Source organism: Parasteatoda tepidariorum, chromosome 1, assembly GCF_982258835.1.
Source record: "Parasteatoda tepidariorum strain Cologne lab strain chromosome 1, Ptep-v5.0, whole genome shotgun sequence".
NCBI classification, from domain to species: Eukaryota; Metazoa; Arthropoda; class Arachnida; order Araneae; family Theridiidae; genus Parasteatoda; species Parasteatoda tepidariorum.
The window spans coordinates 114,838,052-114,857,250 of NC_141755.1; the positions used below are offsets into that span (position 1 = coordinate 114,838,052).

Consider the following 19,199-nt stretch of genomic DNA (forward strand, 5'->3'; position numbering starts at 1 on the left):
ACCATCTCTAGTTCTAAAGTTAAAAGCTTTTGTGTATTATTCCCTTGTTAAATGATAAACTTTTCGACGGGTAACTTCATTAGTTATCATTAGACCACCATTGTTGTTGCTGTTATTTTAATTTTTTTTATCTCGATTTAAAATTTTTGTGCTTTCAAAACGCTGATGCTATTCAGTAATTCGTAGAAAGAACCCGTGCCTTTTTTCTGTTAATGACCAAGTTCTTTGATTCTCGCCACCCTGGCAATTGAAGCGGAGCATATTAATACATATTATTCATAAATTTAAGGGTTTGAGAGGGGGCCAACTAGGCTGAGTAGTCTCGCCATTCCGGAAAGTCTTCTGCAGCGTCGGCGTAGCGGGTTCGAATTCCGAAACAATCCTGGATGTATCTTTGTGACGTCAGTCTCTTACTTGAGCTACCTTCTCAACAAATAGCTTATAAGTCGTACTTCCTGAAGATCATTGTTGTTGTTGTTAATTTACGTCGCACTAGAGTTGCACAATGGGCTATTGGCGACGGTCTGGGAAACATCCCGGAGGATGATCCGAAGACATGCCATCACAATTTTGATCCTCTGCGGAGGGGATGGCACCCCCGCTTTGGTAGCCCGACGACCTGCGCGCGAAGTCGAGCTCTTTTCGGTAGCACAGTTTAACGAGGACCCATACCGCACACCCTCGATCCCTACGCAGACTGATCCAAGTGGTCACCCACCCGCACACTGACCGTAGCCAGTGATGCTCGACTTCGGTGATCTGCTGGGAACCGTGTCTTAACTATCAGTCCACTGCGGGACTCCTGAAGATCATACAGGTACATTTATTTACGTCGCACTAAATCTGCACAATGGGCTATTGGCGACGGTATGGAAAACATCTCTGAGGATGATCTGGAGACAACATTCATCCGTCATGTCCTATTTGACAGGGAAGACACATTTACACACCACCCATCCATCCGCAGATTATAATTTAGACCTGAAGCAGAGCATCATCAATCTCCCATCCAGTACCCCCAGACGCATTTAGTTGTTATGGGAATTTGGTATACTTTGTGACAGGGATAGATTTAACGTGCTCCAGTCACCATTTTGAAAACCCCCTCCTAACCCATCTTCGACCGGTGGGGATCGAACTCATGTCCTCTCGGACATGGGTCCAACGCCCTACCAGCCAAGTTATTCTGAAGTAAGAGCATACAAGCTAGCATATAACAATAAATAAATACAGGTCCATGTACTCAATCATTTGCCATTAAATCACTAGACATCAGATTAAAAGAATGACATCCAGAATTAGAGTAGGAATCGAACGCCTTCAAATGCTGATTGACTCTATTTTGTTGCCACTTATTTATTCAACTGAACGTGTACATGTGCTCGATATAAAATGATAATTCTTGTGATCACAAATTACTAAATAAGGAACCCAAAGATATATCTAGCTTACGGCCCACAGCGTTATCAGAAGGTCGGTAGGTATTTTATTTACGTCGCACCAGAGCTGTACAATGGGCGATGTTACATACCTCAGGATGTTCCTAAGATGTGCCATCGCAATTTTGATCCTCTCTACCAAAACAGGATTGGTTCCATGCTTTGGTAGCTCGACGACCTGCTTTTGAAGTCGAACATTTTACGGTAGAATAGTTTAACGAGGACCGCGCACCCTTGGTCCCTACGGAGGCTGATTGAAGAGTTCACCCACCCGCTGCCAGAAAGTGATGCTTGACCTCGGTGTTCTACTGGGAATCGTGTCTTTACGATCAGTCCATTGCGAGACGAGCGTTATCAGAAGGACAATACTTCCAGCACTGGGATCTAAGCACATAAAATTTCATTAATTAACAAAAACAAGTAGCCGGAAATGATCTCACGCACATTTTTTTAAAACCTATATAAAAACGCATGTGTTCACCTTTTCTTCGCCCACGAAAAAGCTAACTAATAATATGCCTTCTTACTGAAGTTAGTGGGCACTAAAAATTACCAAGTCTAATCGTATTAGGTAAGTTTACTATCATTACAAGTTATATCTAGTATTTTCTTTTTAAATTAGCAGGTCCAATTTCAAACTTTTTGCTGGATTTTATTTATAAACTGGTTTTGAAGTTTAATGTATTTCAGTTTATTTTCTTAGGTGTTAAGGAGTATAAAATAAGTAGTTTATTCCTCCATAAAGTGTTACACTTGTTCTTTTTAAGCTATTTCGACTTTATATTCATGAAGTAAATGATCCTCATTTTTTTTTTTTTTTACTGCACGCTAAATAATTACTCTTAATATTATCCTTATAACCCTAATATGTACATCATATTCAGAATTTAATTAGAAGAAATTGGCTATACTTAATACTTGATTTTAGATTCGAGATAAAAGCATTTAAAATACGATATCGGTGTACAAAAATTTATGTTCAAATTATGTTTAAAATATGTCAAATATTCATAACGTTCTGTAGTTTGTGCCAAAAAAATTGCAAAATTTCTAAATGGAAAAATCAAACTTATTTCTTATTTTCAATCTCTTGCCTTTTTTATAGACTGGTTAAACTATTTATTTTGACAAATAATTTTTTTCGAAAACTGTTCAAAAATTAATTTTTGACTCTAGGTTTTGCTTTTTTTAAATTGATCCTAAATGATAATTTATTAAATTGATTAAATTGATCCTGATGTAAAAATATATTAGAATTTAGTCGTTGATCGAAAACTGTATTACTTTTAGTGAAATTCTATGCCACATATTATTAGTCTAGTTTATTTCGTTTAATGACAGAATGTGAAGAAATACACTATACAAATATCCTAAAATTCCTAAGACACGCTAAAAGTTTAATATTTTTTAATTTTATTGCACTTATGAATTTACCTTTTAGCTACATATTTCTAAGTAAAAATCTGATTTGTCATTATTTTTATCTCCGGTCTCAAGTTATTTGTTTATTTTACGCCATATGTTAATTAAGTTCAGGTAATTGGTCTTTCTAAAAAATGAATAACGTTATGGGAACATTTCACATCAATGTATTAACTTATTGCTCAAACTATCTAGAAGAAGCAATTTAAAGTTCAGTTTTTTTAGCAATAATTCTGGTGGAAGCTTTAGAAATAGGTCAAGTAATTTTGTTAAAAAAATATTGAAGATAATCTGCACAAATTTGTATTTTTCTCATACTCTACGAAACATTCTGATTTCATACAGATTTACGTAGTTTTAGAAAATTCATAGCTCCCTTTTCGACAGTTCAAAATACTATTTTATGATTTAAATATCTGTAATTTTAGTTTTTTAAAAGTAAAGACTCTTAATGATATTATTTCTTTCAGTTTACATGGAAATGATTTCTGTGGAAATTAGAATTCGTATGGAAATGAAGATGGTGAAAAGCGTGTTTGCGAGGAGAAATTTTAACTAGAGATGAGACTGCAATAAGGATTGTGAAAACAGGTTGTTTGTAAGGAGACTACAAGGAACGTTTGCTGGATCTGAAAAAAACCATGAAGAAAACAAAGGTAGGCATTTTTCGTCATTGTTTTAACCCTTACCAGTGTAATATTCTTAAGTTATTGTTGCCAGTTTGTAAAATTAATTTGTTAATGTAATACTTGAAAATATTCAGATATAAAATGTTTAATTCTAAATGTTAATTCAAATGTTTAATTTAAGAAAATGTTGAAATGTTTTATTCCACGCTAAATTGTTGGACGTAAAAAAAAAAAAAGATAGTAGTAAGTCAATGATTAGAGTAAAAACTATGTTAGTTTGATTTCTTTACTTGTTTGAAATCATCTTGGGATTTTAGTTTTTTTTTAGCTTCTTTAGACCTAACACACAGCGTACCGAATATTTAAAGCATAATTGCTATTTCTTGAACTCTTAATCTCTGAAAAATAATTTTTTCCCCGATACTCAAAATACGAAGCCGCTGAATTATATCGCAAGTTTTAAGATAGTCTCCTTAGTTTTAGGAAAGTAATATAATTAAATTTGATAGAATTGCATAAACTGAACTTCAAAATTCACTCATCTGTTATTGCTAAAAATCTAAAATTTAACAAATTATCAATCCTACAATCATATTTTAAAGTAAACTGATAAATTTAGTTTTCGTTTCCAATTCAAAAGGTTAAAAAAGTTATGCATTTAAATCTCAAGTTAAATGTAAAAATGAATTATTAAACTGAAAGAAGTTTTCTAAAACTTATTTGACGTTTCAGAGCTAATCTATTCTCTGAAAACACTTTTTGAAAAATTCTCAATTAACGTGCTATGACTTTAAGAACAGGTCTTGTAAAACTTAATATCTTAATACTCAGTTTTAAATAATTTAGCTTTTTTATTGTATTTGAGGATTTAATCTTAATCACTTTCTGACTAGCTAGAACTATCAAATCTCTTATGAAACTCCGTGCACAGTAATTACAGTTTAAAATTTTCTGACTACTGACGTCAAAGAGAAATCAAAAGGGAATTTAGTCAATCTAAATTTGCAATCTTTTCGACAAACTATTCTACTCAAATAGTAGATTTCTACTAGAGAATTTCCAGATTCCGTCAATTTACGTCTTACTAGAGACCTCGAATACAAAGTTTTTAGTTTTAGATCTGACTTGACATTTTTAATTTAGACTGCTTGAAAAAGTTATTTAAAATTTTCATTTCAAAATAAAATTTTAGTGATTTTATTGCACTTCCTAATGGTCGGAATGTTGAAACATCTGGAAAAAACTCTAAAATTTATCGATTTATCAAGTTTCACCTTGATTTAATTTATGAGGTAATCTGGATTTTTATTTCTTAATAAATTTAAATTTATTTTAGGCAATACCTGGGTACAATTTTTAATTTTCTAAATTCTCTTTACCGTGCCTATAAACATTTATGAACTTAAATTCAGTTGAATTATCTCATTAATTTCAAACACTCATCAATACTTAATCAAAGAATGAAACTAATTTACAAATTCAGAAAAAGACAAAATAAGTAACATTTAAATCAATAAATCAAAATAGAAAAGAGCTGAAAGCATCTAAATCTAAATTTTAATTTAAAAAATTAGATAAACAACTCCAGCAGAAAACCATAAAAATTTTAAAGATATGTGTGTTAGCATGTTGTCGGTGGTGACATCGAAAACTGACCAGAGGCCCCATAATGGGAAGTCAAACAAGAAAAAGCTATTAGAAAAATGTGTGTGCAAAAATAAATAAATGACAATCATAAAGTAAGTCTTAGTAATGACTTAAAAATAAGACATAAGAAATGCCCACAAATAAGAGAATAGTCACATCAAAATAACATATAAATTGCCAAGTCATTAAGAAGACTTTAGAAATAAAGTGCTTCTTGAAAAACACTCAATAAGTAAACATTTTTAAAAAGGTGCTGGCATCTGGAACATAAAATCCTAAATTTTACCGCATAGGCTTATTTATGCGGGCTTAAATATCGGCCGAATTATTTGGAAGTCTTTTAAAATATTTTGAATAAGAACATCCATAATTACAGTAATTAAGAGGAAAATTATTATTCTCTTTTGTAATCCTGAAATTCCCAATAGCTGAAAGAAAATCTTTTTTTATTACAAATAAATTTAAATCTAATCACTTGACCAAGCAAAATATTCCTAAATCTTGAAGTAAAGGTTAGAATCTGTTAAATTAATAACACTAAACTTAAAACCTTTTATCGTAGAATCAGATGAAACTTTTCTGATGAAGTTTGATATCAAGATCTAAAAAAGCACAGCTTTCATTTCAATCAGTCTCAATTAAATTTAGTGCCTTAAGATAAATATCTTTTAAATCAATTATTACAATCAAAAATAATTAAATCAGCAATAAATATTAACCCAATTAATAAATTATTGTAAATATTTTTGTTCATAAAAATGTAAGAAAATATTAGCAAAAGCACTTGAAAAACAATTACCCATTGCAATACTTTGTCCGTAAAAACAAATAATTTTCAAAAGTGCTTATTACATAAATTTATCCTGTCATCCGTATTAATTTGTCCTCATTATTCAAATATTTATCGAATATTCCTTAAATTATTGTGTGGTATACTCGTGAAAAGATTTATAAAATCACATGTAAGAACAGTATTAATATTATATTTCAAACATTTAATAACTTCTCGGTTTGTATTAATGCTTATCACTTGAAATAATCTTATTTAAATAATGTTTAAATAATTTTAAAAAATTTGACCATAAGTTACAAATCTCAATTTAACCTGTGTTTTGTGGAATTGAATTGTAGTAAATAAGGATAATTAATGCTATTTATCTTTAAACCTATTTTCTTGGAATTAGCTAACATTCGATTATCGAATTCTTTTTTAGAGTGATTAATTTTGACAAAAGTATTATCATTCTTTACTCGTTAAATGTCTAAAAAATGTTTTGCAAATAAAGCGAAAATTATTAGAAGCTTTGTCAAAAACACATATATTAAAATTATATTAATTCCTAAATAGATTTAATAATATCAGAATTAAAATAAAAACCCTGGTAGTTTATATTGTTCAAAAAATGTAACTAAAAAATCATTTAAAATAAAATTTCCATGAACTAAATCCCTCTATAGGCTAATTAAATATTCTTGAGCATTTTGCAATAAAACAATCTAAATCCATACTGATTGAAGCAAGAATACAATTTAAGTGACATTTCGTCCTTGGTTTAACTTAGTGCCAAGTCCCATGAGAAATTTAAAATCTTTTTTTCTGATTAGGTTAAGGTCACCAGTGACAATGTGCTTAAAATTGTTTTTAACAAAATCTTTAAAATGCTGTAGCTCACATAAACAAATATCCTCTAAATCGTTTAAATTTTTGCTATAAAAATTATAACTACAAATTCTCTTCTATAAAGTCTTGCAATATCTAAAGCAAACTCTTTTATCTTTAATTGGGGAAACAATAGGGTTATCAACAGTCATAGGTAGTAAACATCCATCAAAATCTTTATCAAGAAAATTAATAAAATTAATAACTAAATTATTTTTTAATTTTAGAAATATTTAAAAAATCAAAGTTGTGGACTGCAAGTTTAAATTTAATAAGATCTAATACTATGTATTTAAAATCAGGGGTAGAAAATTTTCACAATTTTTAAATGTTCTTTAATCATCCATTTCAACACTAAATTTTAGAACTGAAAATGAAGCTCCTAATCTTTTTAATGTTAAATTCATTGACATCCAATAAACACAAAGTTTTAAAATACCAAATTAAATTTATTTTTATCTTTACTTTTTCTTTTACCCCTGCATCCTCTCAATTTAATTGAAAAATGATTATCAAAAGTGTTCAATTTATTATAAATGCACACATTATTTGAATTTAGGTTACCTTCATTTAATTTACTTATACGCATAGGGGTTTAAAGTTTTAATTTGCAAATAAAAATGTTTTTACATAATCTAATTTTAAATTTAAATTATTTTTAACAATATTAATATTTTTTAAAAGAATGCTTTTGAAAAGGAATAATTTCAATATCAGAGTTATTGTGTTTATGAAAGTTTTTTGACTTATCTATGACTGTTAATACGACTATTTAAACTCAGTACCTATTTTCCCAATATATTTAAGTGAACACGTTTTATATTCTGTAAGCTATTCTATAAGCATTCTATATGAGTTTGCTTTTTATTATTTGACTTTCCATTATGGGGCCTCGGGACACTGTCAGTACTTGGTATCACCACTAACGAAGGCTCTTGTATGTTAGCAGGTAGTGATACATCAGTAGTACTGCATCAGTTTCCACTGATGCAGTACTGTCCTGCTAATACACATGTGTTAAAAAATTTTATGGTGTTTGTATTCTGCAGAAGTTTTTCCAACTTTTTAAACACTTTCTTTAAACTTAGTGAAATAGGTTCAACTTTTTTTTTCAATTAGAACTATAAAACTTTATGCTAATGTACAGATTGACTCTTGTAATAGTGCTTTCAAAACACTCACATTTAAGTTTTATAAAATTTAATAAGATTGTTAGCAAAAATCTCCTCGTATTACTTAAATTTAGTTTTTGAGAAGAGTTTTGTACGACAAAAACCAGTACTTTCATTATGTCTTACAACGCTCGTATGAAATCTAAACAATGGGATAAAAATATTTTAAACTCGAGTCATGATGGCTCAGAGGATAGAACGTTTGCCTTCGAATGAGGTGTACTGTATTCGAATTCCAGCGATAGCTGGTCGATACGAATTCCGCACCCAGCTCGCACCGACCAAAGTGCAGTGCGTTCTTAGGGGGTTACCTCCATTGACTTCAAAATGCTGAAAGTACGTGATGTTTCTAAAACTATTTTAATTTTAATCAGTGTCATCTCATCCCTAGCAACAATTTTATCTTGGCCCCAGTTGGGGCTCAAAATTGGCTCAATATGAGTCATATAAGAACATGCACTGAGGGACCAACTTTAGAATGTATAGATTTAACACTATATAATGGCTGTAAAATATCGTTTGAATCTGACAATTCTGTATTGGGCCAATATCAGAAGAATAACTGCCCTTTGAACCCTTATTGCGCCAAGATTCGTGAATATTGGGGCAATAAGGGTCATTTGGCTGCTAGAGATGAGGAAAGGCCACTTGTGTTGGGCCCCCTAAATACAGGATCAATGAAAAACTTTAGCATCAATCAAAATGATCCCTATTGATATAATTATGTGTTAGAACAAATTTACCAATTTTGAAGGATGAGGCCGGAATAATCTGGTTGTTAGGGCACTAAGCCCTAATCCAAGAGTTCATGAGTTTGATCCCAGCCGGTCGAAGACTCCCCGTTTAGTAAATGGGGACTGATGCATGTTAAATCTGTAGTCTCAAAGTCCTCCATGTTCCCATAACAACTCAATACCTCTGGGGTACTGAACCAGGAGTTTTCTTGTCTTCCGGATTGGGTTCAAAATTACAAGGCAACGGAGTTGAGCATTAGTAGTCGTAAATCCAAAATTGGGTCGGCTGCTGAACGACAGATATAAAATAAAATTATGAAGGATAGAACTATTTTAAACAAATAGTTGCCAAAAGTATTCGTAAATAGAGGTAGCTACATAGAGGTGGTCTTTTGTGAGGGGTTCACTTGATAAAATTTGATACCGAACAATACTTTGTGCAAAGTAGTGTATGAGAACATTTTTGGTGTAATGCAACACCAACATCCCTATGGTGTTTCACTGCGCCACTTATCTGTAAGATAGTTGCCATCGTTGTTGGTGTTGCAATACAAAATTTTTACAGTGTATTGAATACTTAAATTAGTCATTTTTCTCTTACATAAATTAGAAAGTGACGAATATTTTTGTTTTCAGAATCGCTGCTAGAAATTGCCACCACCACTGATTGCTCCTTCTGATTGTTTGCCACCACTGATTGTTTGATGTTCTTTCCAAGACTTTATGACCAACTACAGTTATCTGCTAGATTCTACTGTCTCAATTGAAACTGTTCCATCCAGGTCTTTTTGTTATTGTTATTGACTAGTTTTCCTGTATTTTCCATGCTTTTCACAAATTTAATTGCTGTAACATATTTTAGATATTAATTTCTATTTTGTTTTTGAAAATATAAATTAACTTTTAAAAATTTTAGCTAAGTAACATTCAGTTAAGATAAGTTTCATTTTGGCTTTAATATTTTAGCAGCTTTTGCCTTAATATAACTTTCAGAAAAGGTATCCCGATAAATATTTTTTTTATATCTACTTTTCTAATTTATCACAATTGCGAACAAATTAATATTATTTTTTGGACGTTTCTGTCAAATGACATAAGTCTTAAGAAACCAGTTATCTATTTAATCTTCAGGCACACAGTATCCTCAACAGTAGAATATTCACTTTGTTTAATTTATTTGTATCACTCAATATTTATAAACAAATACCGCCCCAATTTTAAAAAATAATTTTACCCGGGTCTCATTCCCTTATTAAAAAAACATTATTTAAAAGCTTATGCACCGAATTTTTTAGAATGTTTAACGTGCATTCTGATGTAAAAGTGTTTAGATTCTAACATGACTTGTTAATTTAAGCTTTTGTTTTCTTTTGCGACGTGTAATTTTGGCCTGTAGCGAAAACAAGTTTTTTCAGTGATCTCATTTTTCTGAAGTTTAATAAGGACTTTCCTCAAATTTAAACATTAAAATAAAGTAGAACAATTGTAATTTAGTACAATAACTTGGACTTGAGAATTATCTCAAGTTTTTCAAAAACTGCTAAATTTATATATATAATGTGCATAAATAGTTGGCACAATTAAAATTTTAAACTTTAGTTTTTATTTCATAGAAAACGGAATTAAATACACATTTCAAATTAAACATCGTAATCGCGAAAACTCTAATTACATAATTTATGAATGTGTTTTGCACTAGTTCAATCGGTTTTGCAACACTTTTGGCTTTCAAGTTAAAAGTTAAAAAAATCCATGTGCAACAGTTTCCACATTTACTTGGTTTTGTCTTCAATTTGTTGAGTACTGCTTTGTTGTAGATTATTAAACGTAATAAATCATACGGAGCCAAACGAACCGTCATACCAAACGGATGCTATACACGGATAACGGATGCACACAAATAATTCCACACAAAGACTTAATACACTGAAATCATGCTGAATAAAATCATTTAAAAATACTCTATTTACATGTTTCACTAATTTATAGCTCAGAATTATTTACAGATTGAAATTAAAAACTTAGACTGGACGAGGATACATACACATTATAGTTTACTTAATATAAATAAGTTTTAGTAATTTAATGGATTTAAATTAAAAATTTTCAATTCATAAAACTGAATTAGTATACTCAGACGTTTAATATTCGATTTACAAAACAAGATTTAAAGCTAAATATTAAACATACTCAAGAAACAGAGGGTGTTAAATAATTAAACATGTAATCAGAAAATGAATCTCATTTAGAAATACAGAAAAAGACAAAGGTAATTTAACAATTAATACATTAAATCAAAATGGAAAAGCAGCTAAAACCGAATTTGCTTTATTTAAATTTAGATATTAAAAAAAAAACAGGAAAAAGCAATAAAAATAAAATGTGTGTTGGCAAGACATCACTTAATCAGGGGACACATTGCCTGCCGACACACAGGAGTCTTTCTGTTAGTGGAAAAATCAAAACTGACAAGTGCCCCGAGGCCCCATAATGGATAAACAAATAAGAAGAAATCTTAAGAATTAAGATTTATACAGAATTAGTATAGTTAAACGTTTAATATACTATTTAAAATATCGAGTTTGCGAAACAAGATTAAAAGCTAAATATTAAACGTACTCAGGAAACAGGGAGTTAAATAAACATGTTTTCTGTTCTACATACTGAAACTGGCAATTAAAATATCAATATTAAAATTAATTTATATAGACTTGGTAAAGTTGACGCCAAAAATAAAATTTGAATAAAAATATAAATTGCTTTTAGATTAATGTAAAATTTGGGATACATAATTTAAAACCACTTTAGAAAATGCGCATTAAAAGTTAAAAACTGTCAATTTCTTAATTTTTTACGAATTGTGAGAAATTTCTTATCAAAGTACTTAAATGCTATTTTATATTTTTAAAGATTGATGATATTTAAATTTTTTTAATCTTGCCAAAAATTTTCGTAAGTTTGCAGAAAGTTGAGTCTTATTTTTGCAACTGGAGTAGCAAATAATACCTAATTTACTATAGCAAATAATACCTAATTTACTAATCACTTAACTTACTTTAACATTACCCTAACACTAATTTGCTGCTTCAGTAGTGAAATAAGATCTTTATTTTCGTTTAGAACATAATCATTCAGAAATAGGTGAATTAGATTTTTCAGAATAAGAGCCGTATTTAGTTTTGAGATTTAATAATCACTTCTGAAAAATTTTAAACAATACATTAGGCTTATTGAAAGTCAAATAGTATGTAGAACAGTCTGTTTATTTTAAGGAATACATTACGAATTCTTTCAAATACCTAATAGTCTAAAATTACGAAATCTAAATTTTTTTAGAAACGGGTTAATTTTTAGTAAAACAAATCATACTCTATAAAGAAATAAATACTTAATATCTTACGAAATAATTTATTACTTTATTGTGAAAGTCCAGTGTTATAATTTGTACCGTTCCTGGGGACTTTCAAACTTGACCTTTGCAATTTAAATATTTTGAGTATTTATAACAAACTTCTTTTAGTTTCTTTTAAGTTTTATGCTAGAAATAGAGATAAAAGATAACTTTATTCATAGAACCATGTTTTATCTTAGTAGCTTTAAAAAAATTTTCTGATAAAATCTTAACATTTCAGAGATAGTCAAAACAAAATGTAAACCAAATATTTACAAATCACCAGCAGTTATCCACAATACCAATATAGTTGTTTACGAAGACAGTGTACCTTTTCTTAACTCACTTCCCCCATTCAATACAATGTTATCCTGTAATACACCAGTTTTCCAAAACAGAATATTTTAATTTAGATATTGCTTTTTCCTGTTTTTTTTTTTTAAATAAAACATGTGTGTTGGCAGGACAGCACTTAATCCGGCGACAGTTGACACACAGGAGCCTTTCTGTTGTCAGTCGAAAAACCACAACTGTTAAGTGCCCTGAGGCCCCATAATGGATAAACAAATAAGAGAAAATCCTAAGAATTGAAAAATACAGCAAAATAATAAACTAGCAAACACTACTCAAAAGTGCATAGTAAGACTTAAAAATGATACGCCCACTTATAAAAAAAAATAGCTGCAGTCACAGTTAATGTAACCAAATCAAAATAAAATATAAATTGCCAAATCAGTTAGAAAATATTATAAATAAAGTGTTAACCCTTATTTGAAAATCTTGAAAACTGAAACACAGATACTCAGTGAATAAAAATATTCTTTTTTTTTAAAATGTGATACCATCTGCTTTGGAAAAAAAATCCTAAATTTCACCGCATAGACCTATTTATGCGGCCTTCAATATCGGCTGAACTATTTGAACGTTTTTAAAATATGTTGAATTTAAACATAATTCTTCGTAAGAGCAACAGCCTTTCACACGCCAAGGCTGACTCGCAGATTTTCCTCCATCTGGCCCTGTCCGGTGCGACGGCCCGCCATCGGTTGACTCCTAATAGCTTGAGGTCCTTTTCAACGTCGTCTATCCATCTTGTAGGTGGTCGTCCTCTACGTCTCGTCCCTTCAATTGTGGAAAAAGTCACTTTTTTGGCAGGGACGGCATCAGAATTTCTGAAGAGGTGGCCCAGCCTCCTAATGCGTGATGCTTTAATAGTTCTCACAATGTCGGTCCCACCGAATTTGTCATATTTTTTGTAAATTTCGTGGTTGTAAAGAATTCTCCTTACGTAATTCTCTTGAAGAGATCCAAAGATTTTCCTCAAAATTTTTCTTTCTAAAATTAGCAGTTTTTCCTCCTGTTTTGATTAGGGTCCAGCACTCACTTCCATACGTAACTATAGCCCTGATTAAAGTTTTGTAGATGTTTAACTTTGTCTTCACACTGATGATTTGAGTTGGTTTCTGAGACCGTAGCCATGAAAATTCTGTTATTTATTTCGATTTTCAGGTTGTTGTGGCTAGAGATCAAGGTTCCTAAGTACTTGAACTGGTTAACAGTTTCAAAAGAGTAAGTCATTATCTCCAGAGGAGATCGATCAGGAGTTTTATTTGTTGCGATCAAAAACTTTTTGTCTACATTTATAACTAGTCCCATCTACTTCGCCGCACTCTCAAGCGCTACAAAAGCGTCAATGACTGAGAGTTTTGTTCTTCCAACTATGTCGATATCATCAGCAAAAGCGAGTAGTTGGACAGTTCTTTGTAAAATTGTTCCATTTGTGTTGATACCAGAATCTCTAATGGCCTTTTCCAAAGCTATGTTAAATAACAGGCAAGAAAGGAAATCACCCTGTCTCAGGCCTTTTTCGGTGAAGAATGGTTCAGAGAGACTTAACGAGATTTTTATTCTGCACGAAACTCTTTTGAGTGTCATTCTTGTGAGGCTGATTAGCTTCTTTGGGATGTTAAACTCCAACATAGTCTCAAGTAGTTTTCTTCGGTTGATACTGTCGTAGGCAGCTTTGAAGTCAATAAATAAGTCGTATGTGTCAATGCTATACTCTTTGGTTTTCTTCAAGATCTGCCTGATTGTAGTAATTTAAAAAAAATTATTATTCTCTAAGGTAATCCTGGAAATCCCAATAGCTGAAAGAAAATCCGCCTTATTATTACAAATAAACTTAAATCTAAGAATTTGACCAATCAGAATATTCTTAAATCTTAAAGTAAAGGTTGGAATTAAAATGTGTTAAGAGATATTAACTTTAATGTTATTAGTTTATCATATAATCCAATTAAAATTTCATTGTTAACAGGTTTAATATCAAGATCTAAAAATTATGCACAGTTATTTTCTGAATTAGCCTTAATTAAATTTAGTTCTTTAGGATAGGTATCATTACAATCAAATAATTAAATCAGCAATAAATATAAACCGATTTAATAATTATGTTGTACAAATTTCATAAAGTAAGAAAATATTATCGAAAGCTCTTGAATAGCAATTACCCATTGAAATATCTTTAATTTGTCTTTAAAAACAAATACCATTTAAAATATAATTTTCAAAAACTTTTGCATTACATAAATTTATCCAAATATAATGTACTTATTGTGAATAAATTTTAGTAATTCAAAGGATTTAAATTAAAAATTTTCAATTCAGAAATACAGAATTAGTGTAGTTAAACTTGTAATATACGATTTAAAATATCTAGTTTAATATTTAGCTTTTAATCTTGTTTCGTAAACATACTCAGGAAACAGAGGGAGTAAAATAAATAAACATGTTTACCGTTCTACATACTAAAACTTGCAATTAAAATATTAATATTAAAATTAATGTATATAGACTTGGTAAAGTTGACGTCAAAAATAAAATTTCAATAAAAAAATTGCTTTTAGATTAATGTAAAATTTGGGATAAATAATTAAAACCATTTTAGAAAATACGCGTTAAAAGTAGAAATTGTCAGTTTCTTAAATTTTTACGAATTGTGAGAATTTTTTTTATCAAAGTACTTAAATGCTATTTTATATTTTTAAAGATTGATGATATTTAAATTTTTTAATCTTGACAGACTTTCGTAAGTTTGTAGACGGTTAAGTCTTATTTTGCTACTGGAGTAGTAAATAACACCTAATTTACTAATCACTTAACTTACCTTAACATTACCCTAACACTAACTTGCTGCTTCAGTAGTGAAATAAGTTCTTTATATTCGTTTAGAACATAATCATTCAGAAATAGGTGAATTAGGTTTTTCAGAATAGGAGCCGCATTTAGTTGAGATTTAATAATCACTTTTGAAAAATTTTAACCATTACAGTACATTAGGCTTACTGAAAGTCAAATAGTATGTAGAACAGTCTGTTTATTTTAAGGAATGCATTATGAATTCTTTCAAATACCTAATAGTCTAAAATTACAAAATCTAAATTTTTTTAGAAACGGGTTAATTTTTAGTAAAACAAATCATACTCTATAAGGAAACAAATACTCAATATCTTACGAAATAATTTATTACTTTATTGTGAAAGTTCAGTGTTATAATTTGTACCGTTCCTGGGGACTTTCAAACTTGACCTTTGCAATTTAAATATTTTGAGTATTTATAATAAACTTCTCTTAGTTTCTTTAGCTAGTTTTGCGCTAGAAATAGAGTTAAAAGAAAACTTTATTCTTAGAATCATGTTTTATCCTAATAACTTTAAAAAATTTTACTGATAAAATCTTAAATCTTAACATTTAAGAGATAGTCAAAACAAAATGTGAACAAAATATCTACAAAGACCAAGCAGTTATCCACAATACCACATAGTAGTTTACGATGTTAATGAGTTCTAAAAATGGTTTTTGCGAAAGCAAAATATTTAAGAGGCAGAATAAATCAATTAGAAGGCAGCATATTATGCAATTTAAACTAGAATAAAAGTTCCACACCAGTTTATTAGCTGTCAGGGTTGTTAGCCAAAAGTTATATGCTACCAGTTTGCCCTCCTAGTTCTAATCTTTTCACCCTTATTTGAAGTTTTTCGACTGTCCCTTATGGAATGCTTGCAAATTTTCGGTGTTTGCTATCAGTAAGGGAAAATATTGTTAGTTTGATATATAAAAATTGTTTTTAATCATTACAAATTTGAGCGAGTTAAAAAGCAGTTTAGAACTTCTGATGCAGCTACATTTAGGAAATCTCTGCTCTTTTCTATTCTTCGTTTGCAGTTGCTCAGCTACAGAAAGAGATCAATTAACAGATAAGATTTTAAGTACGTAGGTCATAGTACAAAGTATTGATATTTTTCATGGGTTCATTATAGCAAACTACATTCGTTATCGGGTAGTTTTTTTTTCTGTTTTGACTATGTGAGATGTTATAGTACTGATAAATACTGATAAATTTATAGGCATTTATAATTTGTGGAATATTTTTAAATGACTTTATAATTAAAGATCTAAGGACGAACCAATGCAAACTGTAACGTGATCTGTGTTGATAAGCTGGATTTAAAGATTCTGGTTTGCTTTGTTAAAAATAATGCTTCAGACTAAACTATTTTAGTCTAAATTATAAACATAAATATTTGACGTAAACTGAGTTTTTTTAAGGTGCTCAGCACTTGTCGACAGCTCATACAAGTTTTCTAAGTTATTTAAATTCTACCCTGTCTGTTGTGCAAATCTGTGTGCCTGATGTGCTAAGTTGCAATTATGTACTGCTCGAATAGGCAGGCGATGCGGTTTTGATTTTAATAAAGGTACGAGTTGTAATTTAGTTTGTAAAATACAATAAATTGATAGTAATTTTAATTATAAGGATTTTCCAAAGTAAAATGATCAAGAGCTTTTTACTCAAACTTCTAGTTTTTAACTCAGTTTTTAACCCATTGATGGTCCTGCACTTAGTCTAGTTTTGCATTCTTCTCCGCTTAGCAAACACCAGTTTTTCTATGTAGTTAGGATGGAAAACAGTGAATAAAGGAGTAACATTTTCCCAACTTTGCCAATTTGAACCGTTAGATGAGTAAATACTAGCTTTAGCAGACAAGTTAAATTTTGGAAAAATAGCCTAATTACAGAGCGTTGTAATCAGACTATATAGACATTAGGAAGGATCTTTTGGGGGCAAAGGTAGCATCTCACGTGCTTAAAATGTTAAAACTTTTTGATAGCAGGGAATAGTGTACAGGTAATCATCGATTTAGTCTACAATCTCAATTTTGATATCGCTAAACAAATATTTAAAAGTTTTATGCCGAAAGTTTAACTAGTACAGCTATCATACTTGTTAGAGTTCTAAAAGTTTAAAATCTGAAATAAAAATGATAAAACTTTCGCAAATTTTTAAAATTTTTGCAAAGTTTCAGTGAAAATTAACTGTAACAATTAACTCGTACTTTTATTAAAATCTAATAAAAAAACAAATTTCATTACTGACCGATTAATTGCTTAAAATTAGCATTTAATAGTTTTCATTGAATTCTAAGTTTTTACAATGTTTCTTTTAAAGTAACTAAGAAATATGTCTACAATAATAAATTATTTCTTATTTGAGTTAAATTTATATTTTTTGACCAGCATATTTTTAGAATTAGGTTTGCAAGACCTAAATTTTATAGCACATGGAAAATTCTATTACTTGCATTAACTTGTACATTTTATTAAATTCACATTAAATAATATTTCTATGCACAACTTAGGCTTACTGAAATCCTAAACGTTAGTTTTTTCTAAATATCTTGTATCAGTTAAATTGACATCAACCTGAACTGTATATTAGGAGCGTTTTCTGCTGTTTTTTAGTTTTTATGTATAATCCGTCTTTAATGTAAAATGTATAATCTCTGCGTACAGTTTAAAATGAAATTAATACTATCAAATATGAGTACTTGAAAAGATTCATTAATTTTTATATTTTTCATAATGTCAATGCTGTTGATGTATGTCGTTGCAAAACTGCTATATTAGGGAAGATTTGTATTTTTTATTTCAAAATCTTTCATCCTGTCTTTAACTCGCAAACTTTAAATAGAAAACTTCTAATATAGAGCTCTACTGTTCAAATTATATGCTATTATAAAATTAATCTAAATCAGTTAAGCATATAATATTTAAAAGAATTTAATAAAAATGCCAGTTTAAATAATTAGCTATCTAAATATAACAAATGTTCTAAATTTATGACAGTTGACTTAATTTTAAAGTTTAACATTCTAATCGCAGAATTTCGTAACGATACGACGAACATAATGCAGTAGAGCTCTATTTTAAAATAGACAAACCGTTTAACAAGATAAAATTAATGTTTAGCTAAAATATCAGATGTCAATAATGTCAGAAATTTAATATCAGATGTCTATAATGTCAGAAATTTAATATCAGATGTCTATAATGTCAGAAATTTAATATCAGATGTCTATAATGTCAGAAATTTAATATCAGATGTCTATAATGTCAGAAATTTAATATCAGATGTCTATAATGTCAGAAATTTAATATCAGATGTCTATAATGTCAGAAATTTAATCAGATGTCTATAATGTCAGAAATTTAATCAGATGTCAATAATGTCAGAAATTTTTTAAAATGTATTAATCACTGGACTTAATGTTTTAATGAAGGAAATGTAAATCATGATTTTGTTTGCTAAATTTTTTAACGAAACAAATTAGTGACAAATGTTTATAATGTATAATTGTAATACACTAGTATTCGAAACTTAATGCTGTGATTGAAAGAAATGTTACTATGTTATCTATACTGTGTTCAATAAATGTATTTTGGTTATAGATTTAATCTTGCGTCAGAACAATTTTTCTTAAAATATAATAAGACAAATTTAAAAATCTAACTGGTCTATGTATTTGTATTTAGTATAAATAAAATTGTTTTGGTTATGAATATTCGATTTTGTCTTTATTTTAAGATTAAGGATAAAGGAACGGGGATAAAGAAGTTTCTGTACTTAACACTCTCTCTAAAAGTACATTTTTTTTAGGTTTCTGTGAATATCTACTTTCACCTGAAAATAGTTTGGGCCAATTTGAAATAAATGTAATATGTTGTGTAACTCTGGATGTTGGTTGGAAAAAAGCTGCGAGGACAA

At 29.6% G+C, this 19,199-nt stretch overlaps 1 long non-coding RNA gene across 1 annotated transcript; it reads left to right on the forward strand.

The window, feature by feature from the left end:
* Positions 1–1,901: 1,901 nt before the first annotated feature.
* Positions 1,902–18,994, forward strand: LOC147816753 (uncharacterized). Its single transcript, XR_015429027.1, has 3 exons — positions 1,902–2,010; positions 3,332–3,517; positions 9,340–18,994. It is a non-coding gene; the product is annotated as an uncharacterized LOC147816753 (long non-coding RNA).
* The last annotated feature ends 205 nt before the right edge of the window (positions 18,995–19,199 follow it).